The 25935-nt window shown below is 38.7% G+C and overlaps 1 long non-coding RNA gene across 1 annotated transcript in view; it reads left to right on the top strand.

The window, feature by feature from the left end:
- Positions 1–25734, top strand: part of LOC116652954 — a 45950-nt gene extending 20216 nt beyond the window's left edge. Inside the window, exons 3-6 of the long non-coding RNA XR_004306207.1 lie at positions 19904–20040; positions 20608–20720; positions 22401–22483; positions 24304–25734. This is a non-coding gene — a long non-coding RNA (uncharacterized LOC116652954). The remainder of the gene's footprint in view (positions 1–19903; positions 20041–20607; positions 20721–22400; positions 22484–24303) is intronic.
- The last annotated feature ends 201 nt before the right edge of the window (positions 25735–25935 follow it).

Genomic DNA, 25935 nt, shown 5'->3' with positions numbered 1-25935 from the left:
TCACATTTGAATCAAACAATTTATAGATTTAATTTTTTCATATATGCTACTAATCTATTAACACAAATAATCTTCAGGCAATGTACAGAGGTTTTCTGTAACCCCTAAAGGAAAGAGAAAAACAAAAACAAACAACAACAAAAAAGCATAGATTTTTTATATATTCTCGCTAGTGATATAAGCATGGATTCCTTGTTCTTTTGACTGGCCAACCAAGACTAGGACAAAGGATTAGACCAATGATGCTTCTTCTTTTGCCCAAGTACAAGATGGACAGTACTTCATAACAACACTTCCTCTGACAAATCTTAGAGTGAGAAGAACATCTTTGTTGACCTTGGTACAACTGAGATCCTCAGGAAATCTCAGTTCTGAGAAAAGAGGAGGTCTCCAAGCTGCAGGTAAATAATATTTTTTCTGCTGCTTTCAACCCCTCCTGAAGTTTCCTGTGTTGATCTGAGGCTTTATCTTAATTTGTTTTCTAAAAGGATTTGTAAAAGAGCACAATATTTGGGAATAAGCGTAAGAAGACAAAGGTGGATGAGATCCAAAATGAAAAAAACAATGTTATGGAAAGAAATGGAAGAAGAATGGAAAGAAAGAACAAGAAGTAATTCGTTGTCTAATTGAGAGAATTAGACAGTATCTAAGTGAGAGAATGAGAGAATAAGAATTTGAACGGGGAAACTGGTGGGGAATCTCACATCCAAAAAATATGCGAGAAAGGGGAAATGGAAGTGATGAGGTATTATGGACCCAGTATACTGGAAGTGGATTTATTGGTGCAGTAGAAGGGACTTGAATGAATGAAGCACTGGAGAGGAATGAGAAGGGGAATAGGGCGGAAAAGGACAGAGAATGGTCTTTAAATAAGAGAAAGTTTGTCTTTGAAGTAATAGGAAAGAGAAGCAAAGAAACAAATACTGAGGAAAGGCTGCTGGAAAATGACATTGTCATTTTACCCAGAGCCTGAGCTTGATAAGATTGGGGATGATACTTAAAGCTTTGACCACATAAAAGCCAAAAGCCCATAAATGTTTTAAGGATCAGTGCCCTAAAAGAACGAGCTTAGGACAGTGTGCCACAGGCATTGCTCTAGAGAAAAGGGTAACTAATAATTCAAGTATCTATGCATAATGTGTGTAAAAAGCAGTGTTTTATCATGGGGAATTTCCATCCGAGTATCTGGTACCGCTAGTCTCATGCTGCCAGTAATAAAATGTCCTTGGAATTTTTAAATGTTATAGATGGCAGTTTCTTAAATCAAAAAGTGCTGTATCCAGCTCTGGGGACTTCTATATTAGACTATATCTTGAAATACAAAGATGGATTCATTAGTAGACCAAGTTTGATGGTAAGTTCAAAGCAAAGTGTTTTCTAACATGTTAACACTTGTTACAGGAAAATAGAGTAAATCTCATACTGGTAATTTAAACATTTGAATTTTCAGGTTTAAAAAAAAAAAAAGATGAAGTTACATTGAGGGTTGCAAATAGTTCATAAACATGTGAGTATTAACTGGGAAGATTCAAGAACATTCTAGAAAAAGCACAGTTTTCTAATTAAGGAAGGAAAATATGTAGCTGAAACATGGTAGGGAAAAGGGAAAAAGAAAAGAATACAATACTAAATTTCTCTTTTCTATTTACGTAGTATTGTGTATATATCAGAAATGGACTATTGTAGAGATTTTGTCATCTGGAAAGAAGATTTATTTTAAGGAAAAACTAATGGGGGAAATGTCTTTGGAGGACAGAGGGCTCTTTGCTCTCCAGCAAAAGCACAGCAAGATCTAGTCAATGGAAGTGGGAAGTGAAAACATTCTCGCAGTTATTGTGAGTCAATTTACCAATGTTTTCCTTGTGAATTCTACATTAACAGAAAGATTCAAAATTAAATATGGATCTTCTAAAAAAAAAAAAAAAAATCCACTCTGAATACAGAAAAAGGGGAGGAGATAAGCACAGAAAGAGCCAGTGCTAACTTTCTGAGTTTGCGTGGTTTGTAAGACTGTGAAGTTCATGACTGAATATAGAAAAGGAAACCTTAATAAATCCTGTTTTTATTATTGAGCCCCAAAATGCAATGAGGACAATTGATATTCAAGCCAGGCTGGATGAATCTCTGGGCAGCCTGGTCTAGTGGTTGGAGACCCTGCACATGGCAGGGGAGCTGAAACTAGATGATGATCTTTGAGGTCCTTTTCAACCCAGGCTATTCTGTGATTCTATGATGCAGGATGAAAGTTGTCAGAAAGAAATTTGTCAGTTTCTACACTTACGGCGCAGGAGTGGTATTTAAACGTGTTAAGTAGAGCTGATTGACCTCCTGAAAGTAACAGGAGAAGGAGACTGTGACCTGAGAGTTCAAGCATAGCCAGCAGAGCTATGTACATGCTGCAGCAGTGGTCCCTGGAGAAGAGGGATTATAGACAGAGAGACAGTGTGATTCTCTCTGCATTGGATTAGACTGTGCTAGAAATATGTTGTCGAGAATGGCCAGATGAAGGATGGATGTACAGTTTGAAAACATTACTTATAGGGCAACCTGTCTAAGGCTGATGGGAAACAGCTAGAATGTTAGTCAAAATCAAGTGAAAGTGAAGAACTATGACAAGGTGCAGGGGGTGTCAGCTCCCTTAGGGAACAGGTGCTGTGGATGTATTTCCCCTAGGTGGAGATTAAGAAGGACTTTGGTTTTGAGTTTGAGGCTATTACAAGTGACTGAGAAAAGAAGAGCTAAGAGATTGAGAGGGAGGAAGATTTGTGTCTCAGGCAGGCAATCTGTGACTGGATTTTTACAAATGACACCTGCTCTGAGCAAGAATGTTTCAGGAGGTCACGTTTCAGCCCAGTCCATTTTTTATTTTTTGTTTTTAAAGCATAAATTATTTCTATAAAGGGGACATGCTTATCTAATTTAATTTGGCTAATTAGAGGTCTGTGTCAAATACAGGAGTGAAGCATGTGTAGGTGGGTAGAAGGCGTAAGTGTGGAAAGAGGGAAAAGTCCTTGTAAGGAGCATCACTTTTCACTCAGAAGAAAATGACAGGAATCTGAGCAATACAGAATCTGAAAAACATAGTGTTACAGAAATTGTGCATGGCTGGGTGCTATGGTGCTCAGTATCGAAGCCCAGATAAACTGAGCCTTGGATTTTACTTGAATGTAAAACATGGGAGATAACCGATCTTTAGAGATACACATTTCTTTGTATTGTTCCAAGGTCTTTTAGAAACGGTCATTGGCAGTGCTTTTTAATCTGGAGACAGTGAAGTAAGGGAATGGAAAGGTGGGTCGTACAGAAACAGGAAGTGGGACTAAAAATAAAAGAGATTTGGGGGCATAAGTCACACCAAAAAACAAACAAAAAAGGTGAAATGAAACAAAGGAGACATAATATTGCAGACAGAGATACTGGAAGCCACAAGGTAATAATGCAGAAATTACTGGATTATCTGTGGACCTTGAAGAATCTGAATGGTGCTGGGGAACAATAAACCCCAAAGGAGAGCTGGTAAGATAGCAGGGCAGGGCAAGGTTTGTCTCTCCCAGTGGTTCCAAGCAGGGGATCTGTCCTTCATTTGAGAAGGGAGGGGCAGATGCTGGAACAAGTTGAGCGTCTCAAGTACATGACAGGAGTGATTTAAGTCAAGTTTCTATCACCACTGAAAATAACAATTGAACTAAATCCAAGATACTGACCTCTGCAAAGGTATTTACTGCATCCTGATGAAGACTGATAATGTAGCCATAAATACAGCAAGTAGCTGGAAATTCACGGCTGAGAAATATCAAGAACCCCTGAGGCTTTTCCTCTCTCACAGTGGGTAATGTATTTCAGTGAAATGTGAGAACAAAAAGATGATAACCCAGAAAGATTTATCTTCTTACTTGGGCCCTGTGTTGCATACCAAGCTTGGATTCACTTCAGTCAACATTCTTGTGATATAGTGTTTCTTTGTAAAATAAATTTACCAAAGAGATTCAAATGGAAAATTATGCAACTGATATATCTGACTTTATAAAGCAATGAAATAGTTATTTTTTTTCATAACAAATGTTATTTTGTGGCTGTCCTGGAGAATGAAATGTTAGGAAACTCTTTACCATTTGTATTAAATCATTCCAAAACTAAAACAGAAGAGGGTGCAGCCAATGTGAGCATTTTAATCTTGTGAGAAAACCTAATTTTTGTCACATTTGTCAAACAGGAAAGCTCAGTTATGGTGAAGTCCTGCTTCAAAAATAAAGGTGTCTTTAAAGCACAAGAGATTTCATCCAAGGAAAATACTGTTTGTGCCCACCATTATGAAGTAGAATACAAGAGAACTGTAAAAAGCCAGCCCCTCCCTTCTGCTTCTTGGAAGACTGAATAAGCAACCATGGTTTTTGGCTCACAGATCCTATCATACTGCAACCTTTCTGTACCCGTTTGCCAACCATTTCAGCACTGGGACTTTCCTTGAGAAAACAGTTATCTCAAACAAATTCTTAGCCTTCCCACCTCCCAGTCTCAGTCTGAATTATATTATTGCACTGAAAGGTGTTAATGGCCGTAGTCAAGTGGGACTTTGATCTGTGGATAATCAACAGACTTGAAGCAGACGGATGTGCTAATCACACCGGCTGCCACACCACACAGATGGGTGTGCTAATAACTCAGGCTGTGAGGAAGGATGCAGTAAGTTTTGTAGTTTTGATAACTGAGAATAATTGAAGCTTGTGTCTTATAGTTTGTGGGGCAAATAAGCTAATCTGTAAGCATGGAGGCTAAAAGATTTATGGGGCAAACTATGTGGAAGGTGATGAGGACAGATGAAGCTGCAATCCCTTCTGAAGAAACCGCATATTCTAAAATGCAGAAATACTGACTCAACAGTCTTGGAAGTTAACCATACATCCTTTTAATCCCCTAAGTAGCAGAACCTAGCATGGATTCCTCAAAGTGTCTTGAATTGCTACTATTGCTATTGAATGCACATTTAAAGCTGTCCGACTCCAAAATGGCAACTGTTCATTTACCTACTTAAATTACTTGTGACATGAATTATACATCTGGGGCAGCTTTCTGTCCTAAGAAATCAATGAAATATTGTGATTAAGGCATTTTATTAAAAGAGTAATGTAACTTATCCATTTCAGGGATAATGTTGCAATATACAAAATAAAACCATGCTTAATTTTTTAAATATTTTGTCTTATTAAACTTCTCAATAAGTAGATAAAGTTTATGTTACATAAACCTCATGCAGTATGCACCACTGCTGAATCAACACTTCAGTTGGGACTTAAGAAACTGGAATATTTAGGACAAAAATAAGCAAGTGCTTAGTGCAGTTAATATAAATGTAATGCTGACAGCACTCTTCTGATTTTGCCACTACTGAAACAGAACTTCTGAAAGGGACTGAAACAAATTTAAGGCAATGTGGAGAGATAGGATTGGGAAAGATATTCATACTTCGAAACTTCCTTGCCATTGGTGTTTCACTGGAAATTTTCTCTCCACAAACTTAGGCTAATATCTCTTTCTTGTGAAAGACAGAAGGATGTGAGTGTTGCTGAGTGTGTGCATCTCAGTGCCGTGAGGACCAGATAAGCTCCTCAAGACAAGTAAACAAATTGTTTTGTGAAGTATGAACACATGAGCATTATCATCCTCGGAAGCTGCATTAGATTTTCAAACATTTCACTTTGTTAGCTATATCAGTGCTTGGCAGTCTGAAAAACTGTTAAAGAGAATCTCTACATTAGGAAGGGGGAACAAAGAGATTGGCAACGTTTTAAATATGAGCGTATTCCCTTTGATTAGAAAGCCTGGCTAGTTCTAAGGGAAGAACAAAGCTTAGTATGCCTGCTGTATGGAACACATTTGAATGTATAAAATTGATTGAATTTGTAAAAATCCTATTATATATAATAACCCACTATATAAATTTGTAATATATTTTAAACAAACAATTTTACTTGGTTGATTTCTGTGCAAAACAACTCCACTTTTTATATGGAAAATGTATGCACAAAGAAAATACAAAGGAAGATTGAACAATTCAGAAATGAAGGGTTTATTGCAGATTTTATCCTTGGATAGCTTTATCTCAAATGGCATCATATGTTTTCTACTCATTTTCATTCTATGCTTATCCAGAATGAGATGACCTGGGCTCTGCCTTTCACTGACAGCTCCAGTCCTGCAACACAGACAGACTGCTGGTCTTGGGTAACAAGTATTTAGACTGGGACCAGCCATGGTGGCTCTTGAGAGCACAGTATGAAACACAGTTCTAGTCAGCATTTTGAAGTGCAAGGAGGAAGATGAAGATGGGGGGAAAGGGAGACTTGAGTTGTGAAGGTGAACCCAGGATGAAGATTTAGGTTAGATGTTAGGTGGAAATTGTTTTCTCAGAGGTGGTGAGGCACTGGCACAGCTGCCCATAGAAGCTGTGGTGTCCCATCCCTGGAGATGCTCAAGGTCAGGTTGGATGGGGCCATGGGCAGCTGAGCTGCTGGATGGCAGCCCTGTCCGTGGCCTGGAGTTAGAACTGTATAGATTTCAAAGTCCCTTCCAATCCAAGTCATTCTGGGGTTCTATGAAGCTGGGTGTGATGAGCCCTGTAGAGGTGCAGATAGCACCTTTGATCTACCCTTTACATTTCTAATTGTTCTTCAGACTTTCAGTAGTCATTAAATGAGACCATCATTAGCACAGTCCATGATACCCAGCTCTTGTACAGCAGATGAGGCTCAGCCATTTGTGTGCCCTTTTGAATGCTTTCAAAATCTGGGGGCAAATCTCCAACTTCCTGGCCACAGAAAGATAGCAACAAACACGTGAGAAATGGTTTTAGAGAGTCTCTCACCCATGCCTGGCTGCTGTCCTTGATTTATTCACCAAGGGACAGATGCTGTGCTGCCTGTTGCCAGTCTGCATTTCACCCTGTGCCTCATCCAGAGTCTGGCAGTAGGTGCTAGGAAGAGAATGCCTCAATTCTTTCCAGAGGCTGTCATAAAAACTGAAAGGTACCTTCTTGTGCACCACTGAACATTGCTTGTGTTTACCTTACTCATGCCAGCACTCCTTGCTGTTCTCAGCAGCCACAGACTTGCTGAGAGGGGGGAAAAACCTGTGCAGAAGCTGAACTTGTATCACATCACAGGAGTGTATTATATAAAACTCAGTACAAATAACTTGTTAAAATGTACCCAACAGGTAGGAAAAAAATACATATCCCAGATCATTTATTCAGACTTATTTTGTGATTGAGAACATTTTTTATAAAAACCTCTGGCAGCATTTGGATTTGATTACAGTAGAGCTAAAATTTCATCCCCGTTGATGGCTCTTCCCTGCTTCATACATTCTGCCTGAGGCCAATAAGAAAGCACAAAATCAGATATTTGAGCTGGCTGCCACCCCTCTTGCTGCTTCCCATGTGGATACCTATTCCAGGCAGTCGCCTTGCACTGTGCTTGCTTTGCAACCACCTTCAAACGCGCACGGAGTAGGGTTTGCTGGGCTCCCGACTTTCAACAGGCTGCGTTAGGAGGATGCGAGTGACACCTAGTGTTTTAAACAAGGCATATGAAAACGCCATAAAATCGGTCGGGTTTCATTTTCAGAGGTGGTGGTGCAAGGGGCAGCGCGTTCAGGCGTGGCGTCTTCCAGCCCTGAGAACGCGGGGAGAGGGGCGAGACGGGCAGCGAGGTGCCCAGGGTCCTCTGTTCTATTTAACCTACTCTTTGCTAGCTAAGGTACTGAATTGCTACTGGTGTGTGTATTTCTTCCAGTACTTGGAGGGAGCATATAAACAGGAAGGGGACAACTGTTTACAAGGGTGGATAATGGTTTTAAACTGAGATAGGGGAGGTTTAGGTGGTGCTGCACTGGAACAGCTTGCCTAAGGAGACTGTGGATGTCCCATCCCTGGAGGCATTCAAGGCCAGGTTGGATGTAGCTTTGGGCAGCCTGGTCTGGTGGCTGGCAACCTTGTCCACAGTAGGAGGGTTGAAACCATTTGATCTTTGAGGTCCTTTTCAACCCAAGCCATTCTATGGTTCTATGATTCTATGATTCAGACAGGTCAAAGATTTGGCACATGTGTATCTAAACTAGTTGCAATGGGGCTGGTGTGGGAGGTGATACACTATAGCCTAATTTGAACAAGGAAGAACAGGCAATCTCTGAAAGCAGGATTACAATAAATAAATCCTAAAATCAGATTCTCACATATCAAGCTCAAAGCTGGTGACACACTGCCCAGGTTCAAAGGAAAGGAGAAGAATATTCCAAGGTTGCTGGGTATCGCACAGCAACAACATTACAAGCTGATGAATTCAGTGTTCCTACAAGTAACCCTGATAGTTAAGCAGCTTTTTTTTTCTTTTTCTTTTTTTTTTTTTTTTTAATTTAATGTTTGGTTTATTAAAATTCCTACTTCTAAAAATAGGGATAAAGTGGATTGTGAGATCATAAACTGTTTAAAAGCAGATGTATGCTTAACCTTGAACAACTGTTAAAGAAGTTAGCATATGAATAACTAATCATCACTGCAAGTATCTCAAGACATGATTAATATAAAAATACCACAGTTTTGCTGGAAATAGAATATTTTCTTGAACTAAATGCAGATGTAAGACATTTTTATCTCTTTTGATATTTCCTATATTCTAGTAAAAAGTGGTAATAAAATTAGATCAAGTGAAAAAGTTACTGTAACAGGAGTGAAATGGGCAAGCTCACAGACTGGTTCATTACAAAGAATTCAGACCAAAGTTTAAGGCTGCTGTGACTCCTACAGACTTGCACACATCCATACATGATTAGATTACCTCGAGGCTTCAGAGATGTAACGTATTCTTGAATCAGAGGCGAGCTATAGATCTGGTGTCTTAGATTAGATGAGCCTAATATCTTTAGTGCTTTGAAAGTCGTATAAAGTCACTAGAGACCTCTTGAATTACCTTTTGGAATAAATTCAGCATCTGTGTTGTCTGATAAAAGAGTGACACAGATGTCTGAAGTTTCTGAAAGCAGGGAGCATCAGCGGAGGTCGTTTGACGAAGATTGTGGGACACAATGGGAAATGACTGAGGTGATTTGAAAAGGTCCACCTGAGAAAAACCTTGTTTTAGGGACATCACTTGCCCTACTGTGTTCCTGAAGGAATGTGATGCTGCTCTATTACTGTAATATTTTATTTTAGATTGCCACTGGGAAACTGTTTATCATGAGTTAAAGCAAGTTTAGTGGAAGAGTACTTGAAAATGAAAGGCCATAAGTTAATTATATTCCATCAATACTACTCACTCGGAGAAGAAAACAAGCTACTACAGGAATTAACATACTGTATGGATAAATAATTAAGGCAACTGTGCCTGTTCTGAATGGATGAAGGCCCTTGGTGTGACTGTCATGGACACTGAATTTCAGTAACAGCATAAGGAAGACCAAAACACTTCCATAAATAGTCCTCACAGAATAAAGTGATATTTTAAAAGCCTTGTTTTTTTGTATGACTCTTAATTACCAGATATAATGTGTGGATAAGGGTAGGCACTTCTGAGTGAATGAAGGAACAGGTAGAAAATCTGCACCTATCAGCCATCATGGGTTCTTGTTTACTATGCACTTTGTTTGAATTGTTAGGAACAGGAAGGAAAAATTGCCAACAGGTCTATAGTCATTATATTTCTGTAGGGTTCCTTCATTTTGATTACTGCTGCTACTCTGATCATTTTCCTGGTAGCTGTAAAAAAAAAACAAAAACGGCAGTTTTCTACAATTTAAGCAACAGTATGACACCTCTAAATTGGTATCATGCTCACAAGTTTTTGTTAAAGTGATGATGACACCTATTGACTTCTAACTAGCAATGTTTTTATGCTTGCTATAAATAATTACTCTCATCAGCCATATTCTTGACCATATATAATCAGATAAAGTTGCAGCAAACTCCAGGTCTTCACACATAGCAGCACTGATTTATTGCCTCACCTTTTTCATCTGATTTAAGAACAATAAAGGAAGAGTTATCTTTATAGGCTTTGATATTTTCATTTTTTTCTTTATTTTCTGAGAATCTTTAGAGTCTGACTCTGGTGACTTTGGGAATGGAACAGAACAGTTTTCTGGTAAACAGAGTAATACATTCCTTTAAGAGTTAGGTAGTTGAGAGAGCTTAAACTGAGCAGGCTGTTTTGGGTAACTTATTCTCTCCATTAGCTATGCTGAGGTATTGGTGCTCATCTGACCAGGTTTGGGAAGAAAATTAAACTGATGTTTCCCCTTCACCAGATCAAATGGACACCTATGCCAGTGCAGTGAGAGAATGAAGATGCAGCTGGGGAGGGGCTGGGAAGAGAAGGGAAGGAAAGGCTACTGTGAAACCATAGCCACAAAGAAGCTTCAGACAAGCCTCCTAAAACTTTGGGGCAGAATGTAGAACTGGGATGGCATAATGCAGGCACTATTCTGACATTCTGCCATATGAAAAAGAGCTTGTATCCACCCCTAGGTGTAATCTGCTGCTTGAATGTGAGGGCTGGGAAACAAAGCAAAGTAAAATGAAGTCAGTATATTAACTGCACTTGTAAAGTCATTCACTATCCACTGTATGGAGGCTGTATGAAGGCACAGACTTCACAAAGCTCTTTCTTGGTTTGTGAAATGGTCTGTGACATAGCTTCTGTATTTCTCCAGAAAGATGATGACAAAAAAGATTCTTAAGAATTAAAAATATGTGGGGGACTTTAAGGTAGAACAGGTAAGAAATCCATTTCTAACGTATGCTTATCCTGACAGCATCACTTTGATTTGCACTTAATTGGCTGCTGAATGGCTGTTTCCATGACAGCATAGCAAATGTACAGTAAGGGCAGTTATAAACACTGATAAATAACAGATCATTAAACTTCATGGAGAGCTCTTCGCTACTCTGTACCTTCTTTTTACATTTGTCAGATAGAGAGAACACATAAACCACAATCCATGGCACCAAGATAAAAGCTATCTGACTTCCAAGGACCCTGTGTGCTACAAGACAACAGTTGCTGCATTTACAGTAGGTCAAGTATCAGCTTTAAACTATGTCATATTACTTTTCCTAACAGTTAACTTGCTAACTACTGTGAATTAATGCATAATACTGAAGGTTTTACGATATGTCTTACCAATCCTTGACAAAAATGTCCTAATCTACTAAGCAACAGTGCTTTTGAGATGGAAGTGCTTTCTCCTGACATACTAAGATTTTTCTAGCCATGTTGTCTGGTAAAGAGAAATTCTTACAGAAATCAAGTGTTTCCTGTAGTTCTCTGCTCTGGGATTCACCATGATCTCTATTTGGTAAAGTGTTGATCACTCATTCTACTGAAAGCCAACAAAGTAGGTGCTCTGTCAGTGGGAGATGAAAGTGAAGGTGATGGCTGCCATATGCAAGCTAGCCCTGGTGCCCTGAATAGTGTTTAACCAAGATCCACTCTATTTCAGCCTTGAAACATGCAGAAGTATGAGAAGCAAACCAGTTTAACTGCCATTGCTCAGAGTAAGAGCAGTTGAAGCGCTTATTTTTCAAAGGAAGCCTGATAGTGCTAGATGTTTCCTAGTGCAAAATTCAAAAACTTTTGTTTTGCAAGGACTCAGATTAGCATTGCAGAAAAAGATCAAATCTTTTTCCTCTCAAAACCAATGACAGTTTTGCCAAGAACTAAAGGGAAAGCAGAGTTTTCTTAATGCTCTGTTGCTTTTTATGGTAATTCCCTGTTTTAATGAAACCAGAAGAGGCAGCGTTGAATAAAATATTAAAATAAGAATAATTTTCTGCTTCTTTAGACAATCTGGAATGCAGGCTGAAACAGGAAGGACATTTGCCTGCTCTCAGGTTTTGTGTTAAAATTTTCTGATCTTTGCCATATGCCAACCATGAATGATATGTTTAAATTTTCTAAGAAGTACATGCTTTCTGCTGTATCCTATCCAAGGCAGCCACATCTTTGCTACCACTGTTAGTGTAAGAAAATAATGGATCTCAAGTGAGTCCCATGAGTTTTCTATTGATCAGATTTTAAGCATATATTTTAATGTACATTTGTTTTGGTGGCAGGCTCAGCTCAAGAAGCCTTCACATATTTGCACCTGTGATTAGTCCCCATCCCTGCTTCTCCCACCTATTCTCCAAAGCACAAATCATAATACTTTGTAAGACTGCATGTTTAATCAAGCTAGAGATGTGAACATAGCATTTTTTTGCTTTCTTTTTTTAAACACACATTCATTATCATCTCATCAATTACTAGCAATTGCAAATCTCAGAAATTTCAGTAAATGTCTAATCATCCTTTGAATAACCTGTTTCCCTCAAAGGCAACTTAAGTCATACTGAAGATACCAGTGCACTTAAACACTATTAATTTTCTGGAGTTCGTTTATATTGTGTAACCAAGTAGCTTCAGAGGAATTTGTTCATAATTATCCCTCTTTTCTCAGGGAGAAAGGTTTTTAGCAATAATGCTCCATACGAAAGTCCACTTTGTTAACTTCTGCAGAGTATATGTCTCCCAGAGAAGACCAAAGATCATTTCTGTTCTCTCCTGAACATCATGGTAGTTATAAATTAACAAGACTTTTTTATTTTTTATTTTATTTTAGTTTTTCCTGCAGCTGAAATCCAACTGATAACTTTCATGCTCTGGTGCTGGAACTTCTTCAGTAGTTCACTGTGCTGGCACTCAGGGTAATACTGTGTAATAGAGATGTGTGGCGTTTCTCAGTCATCCCCATTATACAGACAGAGTGGTACACCAACATGGTGAGCCATCTGTGCTAATGCTGATGATGTTACTAAATCATTCATAACATTTCACAATTTTTATTAGATCATTTAAATTCTTATTTTGGCATAGTGCATTGATTTCTTCCTCTAGAAATATTAACTCAGTATGCAAATGTGTTTTCCTTGTTTTCTAATAAATTCATGACTGCACTGAACATCCTTACAAGTGCTAAGGCTCATGTAATTATGCCCTCAGATCTTGACAGTAGAAATAGAGAGCTCTGGTTCCTGCCAGATTCATTGATCAGTTCGTAGCACACATAGATTTGATGCATCAATTTTGTTTGTTTGTTCTGTACATACAATATACACTGCCACCCAGAGTTCTGCTCTGTTCGTCTTGCTGCCTACTTTCCCATCAAGGAAAATTTGTTTGTTTGTTTGTTTGTCTTTCTTACATTTTACATTACTAGTAGGAATATTATCCTAAAATCCTACTTTGGCAGAAAACAACACAGAGGTTTCAGTGTTCACCATCTTGGCATGCACATAGCATGCGAGATGACCTATTTATCCTAAGTGAGAGCTAAGATCGCTGATAAGTGTGCATCACACTAGCCACTGTGTCCTAGAGACCTCACAGCTTGATTGAGAGTGCAGCCCAGCACAGGGAGTTAGATAAACAGGGAAAGAAAAAGAAAATGATACAATTAACATTATTTCGCTGGAAGCTTTCATTGACTACCTGCTTACACATTTGAGAATTGCCATGGAGACACTGGTGACCCCTGCATCGTTAAGGTTGTGTTATGATTTTCATTGAAAACAGAACAGAAATCCTTTTCCATATAGTTCAGACTGTCCCAACACTGTGCAGTTAAGCACCATGGGATAATCAGAATTTTCTTGTTTGTTTTTAAAGACTGAATAACCTTGCGGATGAAACAGAAAAGCATATATGCGTCTGTAACTCCCTTACGGAAGCATAAAATATTCAGCATCTGGGCCTGATGTTGGCTAGATAATGAAAGAAGATCTCTCACTTTACTGTCACAGACAGTTTGCTGGAAAAAAAAATAAAAATGAACTGTAGGTGTTTTGTATGATTGCACCTTTCATGAAAGAACTGTATATGACCTGTAAGTGCATAAGCCCTTGTTGTGCATTGGTGCAGTCCCCTCCAGCCTTTTGAAGTGACTGTAAACAGACATTAAAAATAAATGTGAAGTGAGAGTGAAGATTCCTCTCTGTGTTGATTTTACACCTGCTTTCCAAAGCATACGTGCAATAAAAGGGACCTTAAGATGCACTAAGTTGCATTTTTGACAGATGTTTGGCCACATTCAAGGCACAGGTTAACAACCATCTACCCAGGAGAACATATTTGTTTTATGTTTATTGTGAGGGGGCTTCTGCAAGGTTCAAGATCTGTCTGCAGCTCCAAGCTGTGTGTGAAGTACTCTGGTACAAGTACAGCTTACAGACCTGTACATAAAAGGGCTGCAGCATTCAGCTGTGTTTAAGAGAATAATGTCTATCACTTCAAGTAGGTAATGCTTTACAACTCAGGCATCCAGGGTCCTATCCCTCTGCACCTCAGCGCTGCAGGGAAAAGTGGTGCAAATGCAGTGTTTCTGAACAGCTTTGAATATTTCCATGTAAATGCCACCGTGGGTCATTGTCGTTATTCCAGGAGGAAAAAAAAAAAAACAACACACACAAAAGAAACAGCACACACAGAAAAAAAGAAATAAATAGATGAGAAAAAGTAACATTTTCTCCTTTAAGCTCAGATCCCGTGTAGCTTCCTGACAGCTAGCAGGCCTCAGACCCCAGAGAATCAAATATTCCCACCTCCAGCTGCCAGCAGAGACATTTCTGACCATTCTATCTCTGCACTTTTCCCTCTTGTTTTCTACACTATCTTCCCAACTGTCAAAACTGTAGCCATTTCACAGAGGCTAGTTTCAGGCTGAGCCTGTTTTCTGGGCAGAAGAACGGAAAGAGAGAAGGGATGTCAGAAAGGCACGAGGACAATGAGACCTTTAGTGAGATGTGACACTGCTAATTTGTGTGTGATGGCTCTCCGGGCCATGAGCTGAACAAAGCCAGCTAGTAGTGTCTGCCCTGACATCACCTCTTCAGTGGGAGCAGAGGTGTAGCTCTGGGTGTTGCTGCTTGCTGAGAAGATTCTGGCTCTTACATGGAAATACTTTCTTGTCTTCCTGATTGGAAATCCCAAGCTGGGGATCCTTTGAATGCTGGGGTACTTTCTGCTTGTAAACACCTCAGCTCTCAGAGACCCCTGTTGTGCATGCTTGGAGAGAAAAGCTTTTCTTCTTCATCTCGCATAAACGAACAAACTTGAGAGTGCATGATACAGATGAGAAGACAACACTGCTTGAAAAGCATTGCTCTTTTGACCCATTTTTATCCTCGTTTCAGCAAGCAGTGCAAATTCTTCACTTTGGTTTTGTCCACTAGCATCAACAGTGCCTCATGATGTTAATTAATACTGCAGGAGGCTAAACCTCAGGCTGACTGCCTCGCATGTGGGAATTAGTTGCGTGGGTTTGCAGAGAAACATCTGCCCGTGAATAGATTTAAAGAAATAATAATTAAATTAAACAAAAGAGAAGCTCTAAGCTGAATCTGTGGCTAAATGATTAATATTGCTTCATGTTTAAGATTTTTTTTTTCTCCCAGCTTATTTTGTTTAATGATTTTCAGCTATGAATATTACATGTCCTTCTGCAGTTAATTATTTATGTTGATGAAACATGGCACTCTCTGTAACCGCCTTGGATTCTGAATGGAAAGGAGCACGGTTTCTAGATGGTTCCTTCTGAATAGTGATGGCTCATAGAGGGGTCTTTCATTAGAGATGTGGTCATACTCACAGAAGGCTTGGGGTTCAGTGGAAGAAACTCTTGTGAGAGCAAAGCTTTCACCACTGGCCTCTGGTTGTGTATGCCAGGCTGCCTGCTCTGTGCTTCAAAAAGCCTTCCCTCAGAAACCCTCCCCTTCCTGGTGGGAAAACCTTTCACATGAAAGATTAATTAGTCATCAGGGTTTCTATTTCAAAATTTTTGGTGCTTCAGGAGCAGTTTGCATCTTGCCCTGGATTTTAAACTGAGATTGGAGTCTGGCTAAGCAAAACGTTGACATTTTGAGCTTTCATTTTAAATGGGCATGAAAGTGCTCATCAAATATTGAAATCCTCCCCAAGCTGGAATTATCTTTTTCCATCCAGCTCTGATAGTTGATGTTTACGGATCTCTTTGCAGCCAGATATCTCTCATTCTGTGAGCTGATCTGGGCAAGAGCTTTGGCTGAAAAAGTCTGCAAATATTATCTCTGCTACTGTGTCATTTTAGTCAAAAAATCATAAAATCATAGAATTGTTATGACCTTTAAAGGTCATCTGGTCCAACTCCCTGCAGTGAGCAGGGACACCTACAGCTACTTTTGATGCAGCCCAGGATGTCCACCACCTCTCCAGGCATTGTGGGCTGCCAGGGCATATTGCTGGCTCATGTCCATCTTGCCCTCTACTAGTGTCCCCAGTTTCCCAGATGTATGGCTGTCCTGCACCATAAGACCCTTGATTTACCAAAACCCTAGCACCACTTTTAGACAAGTCAAGCCTTAAAAATTTGACCTTTATTCTAAATTGAATAGCCTGAATGACAAGAAAGCCTATGAAATATAATCCTCAGAGAAACTAAGCTTGTTTGACTATCCTTGCTACGAAGTACCGTGATATACCAATCCTACTTAGGAACTCAGGTATTACATGGTTTACAGACTCTAGCTATTAACAGTACTCTAGCTGTTAGCAGAACACATGTACTGCAATTAAATAAAATAACATTATTCTCTAGGGACATCAAAACATAATTACAAGGAATGAGAGAAATGTGGTTTTTACTGAACTCAAAATTGGGATATAACATTAACGTTTGGTGGGACTTCTTTAAATTAAATGGCCTGTACATCAGCTGTGATTCATACCTCTTTATTTTTTCCTAGTGGTAAATTTGTCAAGTCTCTTTAACTGCCTCAGAACCTGGGTGCTGCAAAACTCATATCACTGTTGTTAGCCACAACAGCTTGGGTAGCTCCAGAATCTTACCTTGCAAACACAGAATGCTGGAAATCACTTGGCCATGGGGGACTCTGTGCCTGGCCAGAATGTCATCTATATCCTGACTCCCATGGCTCTTCTTCTCCTGTCCTGGCGAGGCAACCTCATGGCATACTTGTCTTTCTCCTCACTACCCTCATCTCAACTATATGACAAATGGCTTTTCGGGTATCTGCTCCCTAAATAAGACATTCAGTGCTATATAATGTAAGTATAGCATATTGTCAAGAGCATCTTGGATGTCTGTTTAGGGTGTGAGTCAGATATAGAGAAGCAAGAGAAGGAGATTCAGCTGCATTTCAGACTTGAAGACTTGATGCTCTACTGGTTGGCCCTAACAATCATTCAGGTTTGGAATCCCAAGAGTCAGCCCTGTAAAACAAACTCCAGAAACTATGCTATTCAACATGCATCAACTATTCATAAGGAAGTTTGCTGATATTCTTGACAAAGCAATTTTTTATCCCCCCTGCACAGAAATTGACATTGTTAAATAATTGAAAAGAAAGCAGCAAGTCATGACAGTGGATCGTGCTCAGATGAAATTTTCAAAAGCATCTAAGAGTATTTTCAAGTAGCACTTTATAATTCCTTACTTTTTTAATGGGACTGTTTATGCTATGTGAAAGTTTGTGCTAACATAAGCTGTACTGCTTTTTTTACACTGATCCAGGCAATCCTGAACTAACTCCAGAAGCAGCTAGTGCCATGTAAACATATTCTCTGTAGATTTTGTACATTTCCCCTAAGTCTCTTTTGCCTTGAAATCTTCCTCATTTTAGGATTGTCTATGTTTAAAAAAATATATTTTCAGACTTCTAACAATGACATCTTAAATAAAATAACTTCCTGTAATTCTGATAGCAGCTACCATCCTTATTTCCATAGCTTTCATCATTCAACTCTGATCCTCTTTCTTTCTTGCTTGTCATTATTTTTCTTTGCTTTTATTCTTTCTGATCACTATTGTTATCCAATTTCCTTCCTTCTTTCATCTTTCCTCAACTCCCACTGCATTTGTGTTCTGTCATTTTGTAATTTTGTTTTTACTCCCCATGTAGCTTTCTATCAAATACACAACTTTGTAACTGACTTTACCTTCATCTTTCTACCTTTTTTCCCCTTTTCTTAGTCATGCTCTGGGGATCCAACAAAGGCTGGAAATGCAGGCAGTCGAAGACACTTCTCACACAAAATCCACAGAGCACAACCACTCAGTCTGCTTCCCCAGTGAATGGCAGAACAGCCTTTGGCTTCGTTTGTTATTCATATCAGCCTGAAGGCTCTGGAGGACAGCAAGTATAGAGATACTATGTAGTATGCAGTGCCTAGAACACTGAGGCTCTGATCCTAATTGGGGTAGAAGCTATTGGAGCAGTAATAATAATCTCAGGGATCTGGGTCTGGCCCCACCATCAGGCTTTGGCTCACTCAAGTGGTGCAAGAAGAGCTCAGAGGAGCACCTCTGCTACATTAGCTAATCAAGCATTTATTTATTTATTAATTTACTTAGACTGCTACCAAAAATGCAGAGAGAGAGAGAAAAAAAAAAAAAAAAGAAAGAGATGATAGAAACCATCCGTGACTCCAGGAATCTTTAATTAGTAGCAAAAGAATGATCAGTAGTCAGTGTCTCCACAACTATTTGAATAAAAACAGAACTAGGAAAAAAAGATTTCTGAACAGAAATAATTTCATCCCAATAATTAGTCAAAGGTAAGGACCAGTGTATGACTTCATTCTATGTTAGAAGGGAAGGAAGATGATAGAAGTTACCAGATGTTTGATCAGTTTCTCCCAAGTAGTTTTTGAGCTTTGCTGTATCTGTCTTCATTAATTTTGGTGCTTCAGACTACTTGGATGCATCTGATATGCAGCCATTTCTGAGGGCAAGGATTGTACTCATGCCTGAAATCTTACAAAACAGAATAAATCTTCTGAATGTGTGAGAAAATTCCCTTTTCTTCCTATTCTAGCTTCCGGAAGGAATGGCCTTCAAGATTCAGTGATATGCTCTTGAACAGATAGTAATTAATATTTAATATGTCTTATTTGGGATTGAAGAAAATGGAAAATGGGTCATTAGCTTCAACTGTATGTCAAAATAATTCTACGATACTGAGTTACTTGGCTGAAATTCTTGAATATAGCTGTATTTACTTTAGTTGTCAAATATGGCCATACTGAATGATTTCTTATGTGGTTGCAAGAGAAAGTGATTGTGTCTTTCTCTTGAGAAAAACTTGTCCTGACAGAGGTGTCAGGGACAATCTACTTCACTCAGCTCAGGGTGCAGCTCCTTGTCCCTGAAGCTGTTTGTTCAGCAGACAGACAACTCCAAGATGTTTCTTGCGAAACTTGAACTCACATTCTATGAGATAGGGAACAGACACATCTTAGAATTCTCCAATTTGGGACAAAATCCTTCTCACCTTTTCCTGAGTTATTCTTCATGATCACATAATCAAAAGGTAGGTCACATAGGTAAGGTGAGTGAGCCCAAGATTTAGAAATGGAAGGCCAATGCTGGATCTCTCAAGTTTCCTATTCAAATACACTGGTGCACAGTCTCCTGTGTGTCTGTAACCACCGGATGCAATTCTTGGTCCTTTTCAGTCTTACTCTTTCTGCAACTCCATCTCTTTCTAATGAAAGAGACATGATTGCTTTTGGACAAGTCAGATTTCAATAGGTTCACTCTCAGTTTGCTGAATTGATACTACATGGTGTGTAGAAACTTTTCTGTGTATGAAAACTCAACCATGTGAACCTTCACCAGCACATTTTCAGGTGTTATACAAGAATAAAATGCCTTTAGAGATAACTATAAATGCATATGGTTGTATGGGTTCGTAAATGCATCACCCAAATCCAGGTATTCATTTAATAATAATTTATTCATTTAATGCCAGAGCTGAGCAGAGAAATCCTCAGAACTTACTGTTTGATCCTGACCCAGCAGTGGTTTTGATGTATTTGAAAAGTTTCAGGGTGTCAAGCACAAGAATCGATCTACTGAGGAAGCCAGTCAGTCTCTCCCTGCAGTCAGCGAAGAGGGAGGAGATCTCTCCAAGATCAGTCATCCTTATCCCCAACACGGCTACCTGAAATAGCCTTGCAGGTGAGAACTATTGTCCTCTGTACAAAAAGGACTTAGACAAGGCAGGTGCACAGCCCTGTACTGCAGCTCAGACGAGTGATTGTACAGCAGTATCAAGGAGGTACAGCCAGTGCAGCACAGCTGAGAGCTAAGCACATGTACAGCATGGCCCTGGTGGGTTTCTGCATGGGTTGAGAGCTCCTTTCTCAGTGAGGGCAGGTTGCAGGCTCAGCAAGGATGTGGTGGCTGGGACATGAAACAGATGCTCGCCTGTTGTTTGACCCAGAGAACACGCTTCAATTACAGTGCTTATTATGGGGAACTAACATTTCCCTTGCCAGCCTGGTAAATCTGCTTTCACTCAGAGTGTGCACTTGATGAAACTATTTGTCCTGTAATGAATACCAATTTAAAGTTCTCATTCTAACTTTTGCACACCCTAATGTGTGGCTTTTTACTGTGTCTAGGCTAAAAGCATCTCTTTGCAGCAGCAAAGACCAAAGTGTTCTCATCCTGGAAGTGGGGTTCTTGGCCCCCCTGGTAATGAAACCAAAATTGACATTATTTGTTTTGTGATCATGCCTCTAGGCCTCAATCAAAAAAGACACAAGAGAACAGATGGATGCAAGTACGCGGGGGAAACAGAAGACAAAACATTTATTGATTTAGTAAGCATCAGCCACAGTGCACCAGCTGCTCAGGTATTAAATATTTTGTAGGCAGCATTGTATAGATATAAAAATCATAATAATTGTTGTTATAAATTAGCATATATGAAAGAAAGAAAGATTTTTTCTTGCTGTTGTACCATGAGACTGGAAAATGTGGCCATTAAATGCAAGCACCTCTGTAAGTATAATCAGCTATTCTTCAGCTGCAAACATTACATTATCCTACACTGAGTTGAAGTTGATGGTTGTGTTCTCATTTAGAAGCTGATAAATATCATATTTGAATTTTGTGACAAGTGTGTCTGCAGTACATAACTTGTTTAATTTGCAACATTGGCTAATTCTACATCTGTTCAGATATCTAAAATGTTCTGAAAACACCCCTCCCAAAAATGTCCAGAAGCATTTTAAAGAGGCACTGATGGTGAAATAAACAAAGAGGAAAATATGATGATGAATTTTGTTCTAGAAGGATATTCTGAGTATAAACTTATGAAAATGTAGAGATCATAACCATAAATCTTAAGATTTCAATAAATATATTTAAGAACTGTTTTTGAAGCCTGGTTTAAATGGGAAAAAAAAAAACCTAAACTCCAAACTTATAGCTCACATACCTTTAGAATGGCTTGCTTGTTTTACTCGGTGAGTGGAACTATTGGACCTTTTCCAGTGAAACTTCTTTCAAATTGGAAAAGGAAAAATGGATTTTTTTTCAGGGCAGTATCCCTGAAAGATTAAACTTTTTTCAGGATGATTTTCTTGGATTTGTAATGATATTATTTCTACAGCTGAGGGGGAAGAATCCATCAGTTAACCTAACTTTCCCATTTCTGTTGGTGTCAGAAGTTCCATGTTACACATTGTGGGTGGTCCGTCAGGCACGACTATGGTGTGTTATTCCCATGTCCAAAAGTTAAACTGAAAGATTTTTCTCAAGAGCACATTCCTTTATATGGAAAGACAGGGAGATTTGGTTAGGGCCAGATTCATTTAGATCTAAATAAATATTTTTGCTTGGTGCTTTTGCAAAATTTGCTGCCCAGTTATTTTGTTCAAAATTTAAAGGCTCCATTGTTTTTATTGTCTTTATAGTCTGGTTTTTAGAGACCCAAAATATTAATGGCATTTTTTCCCCTTCCTTTTCAAGGACATTACAAAAGCAATTTTACGGGAAGAACATGAAACAAGTAAAAACACATGGAAAGGGGAGCTTATGTATACAGTACATTGTCATCTTAGCCAACTTACATAAAGTTTATTCATAATTCCAACTTTTTTTCTTTTTTTTTTTTTTTTCATTTTTTCATAAGATGGAGAAGAATGACAACAATACTGACTGAGCCAATGGACTTGATTACATATGTGTTAAATAACCTGCAACAGATTCCCAACTAATGTAACTAACCACCAACTGTAATGAAGGCATATCAGATAAGGAGGCAGCCCTCTTGTTTTTGCAAACCCTAGGGAAACATGACATGAAATTTAGAACAGCTTATATGGATTTTTACCCTCATCAATAAACAATAACTACCTTTCAGCTATTCATTTTGTGTTTTGACAGCTGACAAAATCTGTAACGTACAGTTTCCAGGTATAGAAGTTATATGAGATCCAGATGTACGCTTTCTATGTAAACCAAATTGCTACATGCTCTTTAATATTCCTATTAGCTCATTTTTCTTCTGCAAATGGCTTTATTTCTAGGACAAATGGAACTAGTGAGAACCTTGGCTTGTTCCCAATTGAAGGAATGTTTGCACAGTGAATATGCAATTTATGAAGCATTTGTAAGTACTTGTGAGTGAGCATAAATTCTAATAAATCCTTTTTCCAGTAGAACTTTCTTTAAACTTCTGGTCTTACAGATGGACTTAATGTGCATTTCAAAAAATCTAGAAGTTGAACTGCCTGAAGATATTCCTCATATAGCTTGTCTTCTCTCTTTCAGGCTGAATTCTAAACTAAATTACCCAGCATGCTGGCAGCTCCCTCCTTTGAATTACTGCTCACCTCATTGCTGAAATTAGCTTGGAAAGACCTTTATATGGACAATCATATTCCATACTAGTGCAATATAAAAAGTATATAGATTAGACTCTAATTTCATCCTATGATTTTTTTTGTGTGTGTGTAACTGGAGTAATTGTTTTCAATTTCTCCCTATGGATTAAGCTATCTCTACAGCATGCTGGATAGAATTACATCCTTGTATACTAAGTAGGGCTCATAGTCTGGTATCTTCTCACAAAAAGCACCTTTTGAACTCTGATCATCTCCTAGGCTCTGGACAGCCTAAGGTGTCACGCTCATTGAGATTGTCAGACTCAACTCCTAAGACTTCCTGGCCATGGTGGACATCGTCTAGATGCCACAGCCTTCAGCAATGCTATTCAGTTTGGCTTACCACAGGGGGTCACTAGAAATCAGTGAGAAATACTTCCTTCTTCTCCACTCTAGGAACTATGAAATGCTCACAGCCACTGTGCCATTCCCTATTATTTTCAAGACTTCACAGAGGGAAAAGCAGATGTGATTATTTTCCTTTATAACCAGACAGCTTTTACCACTAAAATGTACAAGTGGTTTCCTAAAATTTTGTAGAAGTTTGCTCTTGATCAAAGCTAGTTTGATTTCAAAAGCTTGTGTTCATTTATTTTTCTAGTATAACTTTGTATTATTTTTCATTTCATTTGTTAAAGTAAGTTTCAAATGTGACACAGACCCTTAAGTTTTATGATGAGGAAGCAGAACTTTTGTTTCTTCCAAACTACACTGCATGTAATAATTTTTCTTAAATAAAAATTAATACAATGAAAATTGTGTTCTAATAACCACTGTGCAACCAAGGAAGTAGTTATGAGCAGCTGCATATCTTTTCTCTTACATAACCCATTTCAGTTTTATTCATGACTGCCCCATAAAGTCTATGCCCCATAAAGTCTATTCACCATGCTTGCACTGTGCTCTTTCACATTCCTTTCATTCCAAAAGATACCAGGGAAAAGTTAGAATAAAGAGGTCACAGTCTTGAAGTTTGACTCTCTACTGCTTCTGGGACAAAGCAGTGTGCCTAAGGGAGCCTTCTCAACATAAATTACAAGAAATTAAAGACTTGCATACACCACAGTAGGAACTAACATCTCATAAACATTACCAAATGCTATCTGATCATTTTCCTTTAGGCAGATATGAGATCAAGCTGATATCAGTTAATCTTATACTGCAGCTGTATGTTGGGTAGTGTTCATGAAGACCTTGAAATTCCTCCTTCTAGCTGCATCCATTCATCCTGAACAGCTGAGATGTAATGCTAATGAAATAATGCTGGGAAAATAGATTAGGAAATATTCAGGCTTTAATTTATGGAGACTATTATAACAGATGGGTCAAAATACTGGTTAACCAATAAATTAAAAAAAAAAAAAAAAAAATCCAATAGTTGAAACTGTCAGGGAATGATGGTTTTGTAGGTTGAGTCATTTGCTGGAAGTATTATTGCTTTTGGCTTCGGTTTTGTGCTAGATAGTGTAAGTGATAGAAAATAAAACTCTCTCTATGTATGTATATATGTTTGTTTATTTATTTACTTATTTATTTTTGCCTCCAGCAACTCAGAATTTGGCCAGTCCTGTTGCTGCTTGAGAGAAAACTTCCCCTGATATCACTGCAGCGTGACTTCTCTGTGCTTTGTACTGAGTTAGAGTATAATGAATGTATATTCTGCATGGTATGCAAAAGGACCTTGCACACAGACTAAAAAGGTTAATTTTTCATGTATATTGCAAAAGTCAAAGCAATATTACCCTTAAAAATTCAGGCAATGGAGTTCCCTAAACCTCTCAGTGTTCATATGTACAGCAAGAGGCTCTGAAACATTTTTATTTTGCAACACTCGTAATTCATTACAACTATAATATGCATACTCAAAAAATAATGTTGAAAGTTTGCTGGTGATCAGTGCACAGCAGCAGTGCCACACCAGCATTTGTGTGAACCCGGAATGCTTGTTTCCTTATTCTTCTGACATGTAGTCAAAACCTGAAGAATGTTAAATCATTTATTTATGTATTTTAAGATGATAGTTAACTTGTCAAACTTAAAACCAGAATGTTTCAGTCACCAGAGCTCATTTCCTCTGCCACACTGTGTGTCAATCCTACTTTGTCACCAGGACCTGATCAAAGCCATGGGGATCAGAAAGCTTTGTGAGGAACAGTTGTGTCTGGAGGCCAGAGGAAAGGTTGGACCCTAGGTGTGTTAAGTCCTGTAAATGAGCATTGCAAGTGATAGCTCATCTACTATGAACCGAATAAACAAGATGGACAAAAACTAATGATAATATCCTCATGCAGACACATACAGCTGAGGTACAGTAGTGACTAAATGACTTCCCACAAGACACAACAGAGCTTGAAACCAAATTTCAATATTCTCAACCTACCTTCTGTCTCCTAATCACCCTGCCTTGCAGAAGAATCACTGACTTATTCCTATGGTGGTGATCACATGTGACACATTGACATTTGGGGCCTGACAGGCCAACCTTGCTGAGGACTGGTATTGCACTGGTGTGCTGAGAGGGAAGGTGGGTTGGGGCTCTGACAGACTGGTTGCTGATAAAAGAGCTTGGTTTGGAAGCTTCATGGTAGCTGTGAGGTGAGGAGAAAAGGGAAAGTTTATAACTGGGGGGAGGGGAGGGTGAAACTCAATTGAAAAATATAAATTTATTGCATATTTAAAAGCTGGGTATGCAAGCTGAACTTTCCCTGGGGCTAATTGCTGTAATGGCATGTTAAATAAAACCTTTCTAAACTTGGCTGTACCACAGGAACACTGTTTAATAATGAAGTGCTCATGGACAAATTCTCCCAAGTACTAGGCAGAAACAGGCTTTTATTTAACATGAATTGCAGTATATGTTCTTTCCTAACTAGGTATTATGGCCATCACAAATCAGATCGTTTCTTTTCCTGTTACTCTCAGAGTTGCCTTCTCCTTATGCTGTCCTGGTTAGCAATGAATAAAAAACCTGTTTCTCCTCTTTGCTTTTTTTTTTTTGTATAGTTCTCTGATAGATACAGAAATGTTCTTTGTCCTTCCCAAGCAGCTGGTAACTGAGGCCGTTCCTTTTTCAATATGTATGTGCTCAAGAAAAGGCAAAGCTGCTGGAAAACTGAAGATATGAAACAGTAGTACCCGCTGACAAGACTCTGGAACAAATGTACTTCAGCTGATGAGC

Source organism: Coturnix japonica, chromosome 2, assembly GCF_001577835.2.
Source record: "Coturnix japonica isolate 7356 chromosome 2, Coturnix japonica 2.1, whole genome shotgun sequence".
NCBI classification, from domain to species: domain Eukaryota; kingdom Metazoa; phylum Chordata; class Aves; order Galliformes; family Phasianidae; genus Coturnix; species Coturnix japonica.
This window is presented reverse-complemented; position numbering and strand designations above follow the sequence as displayed.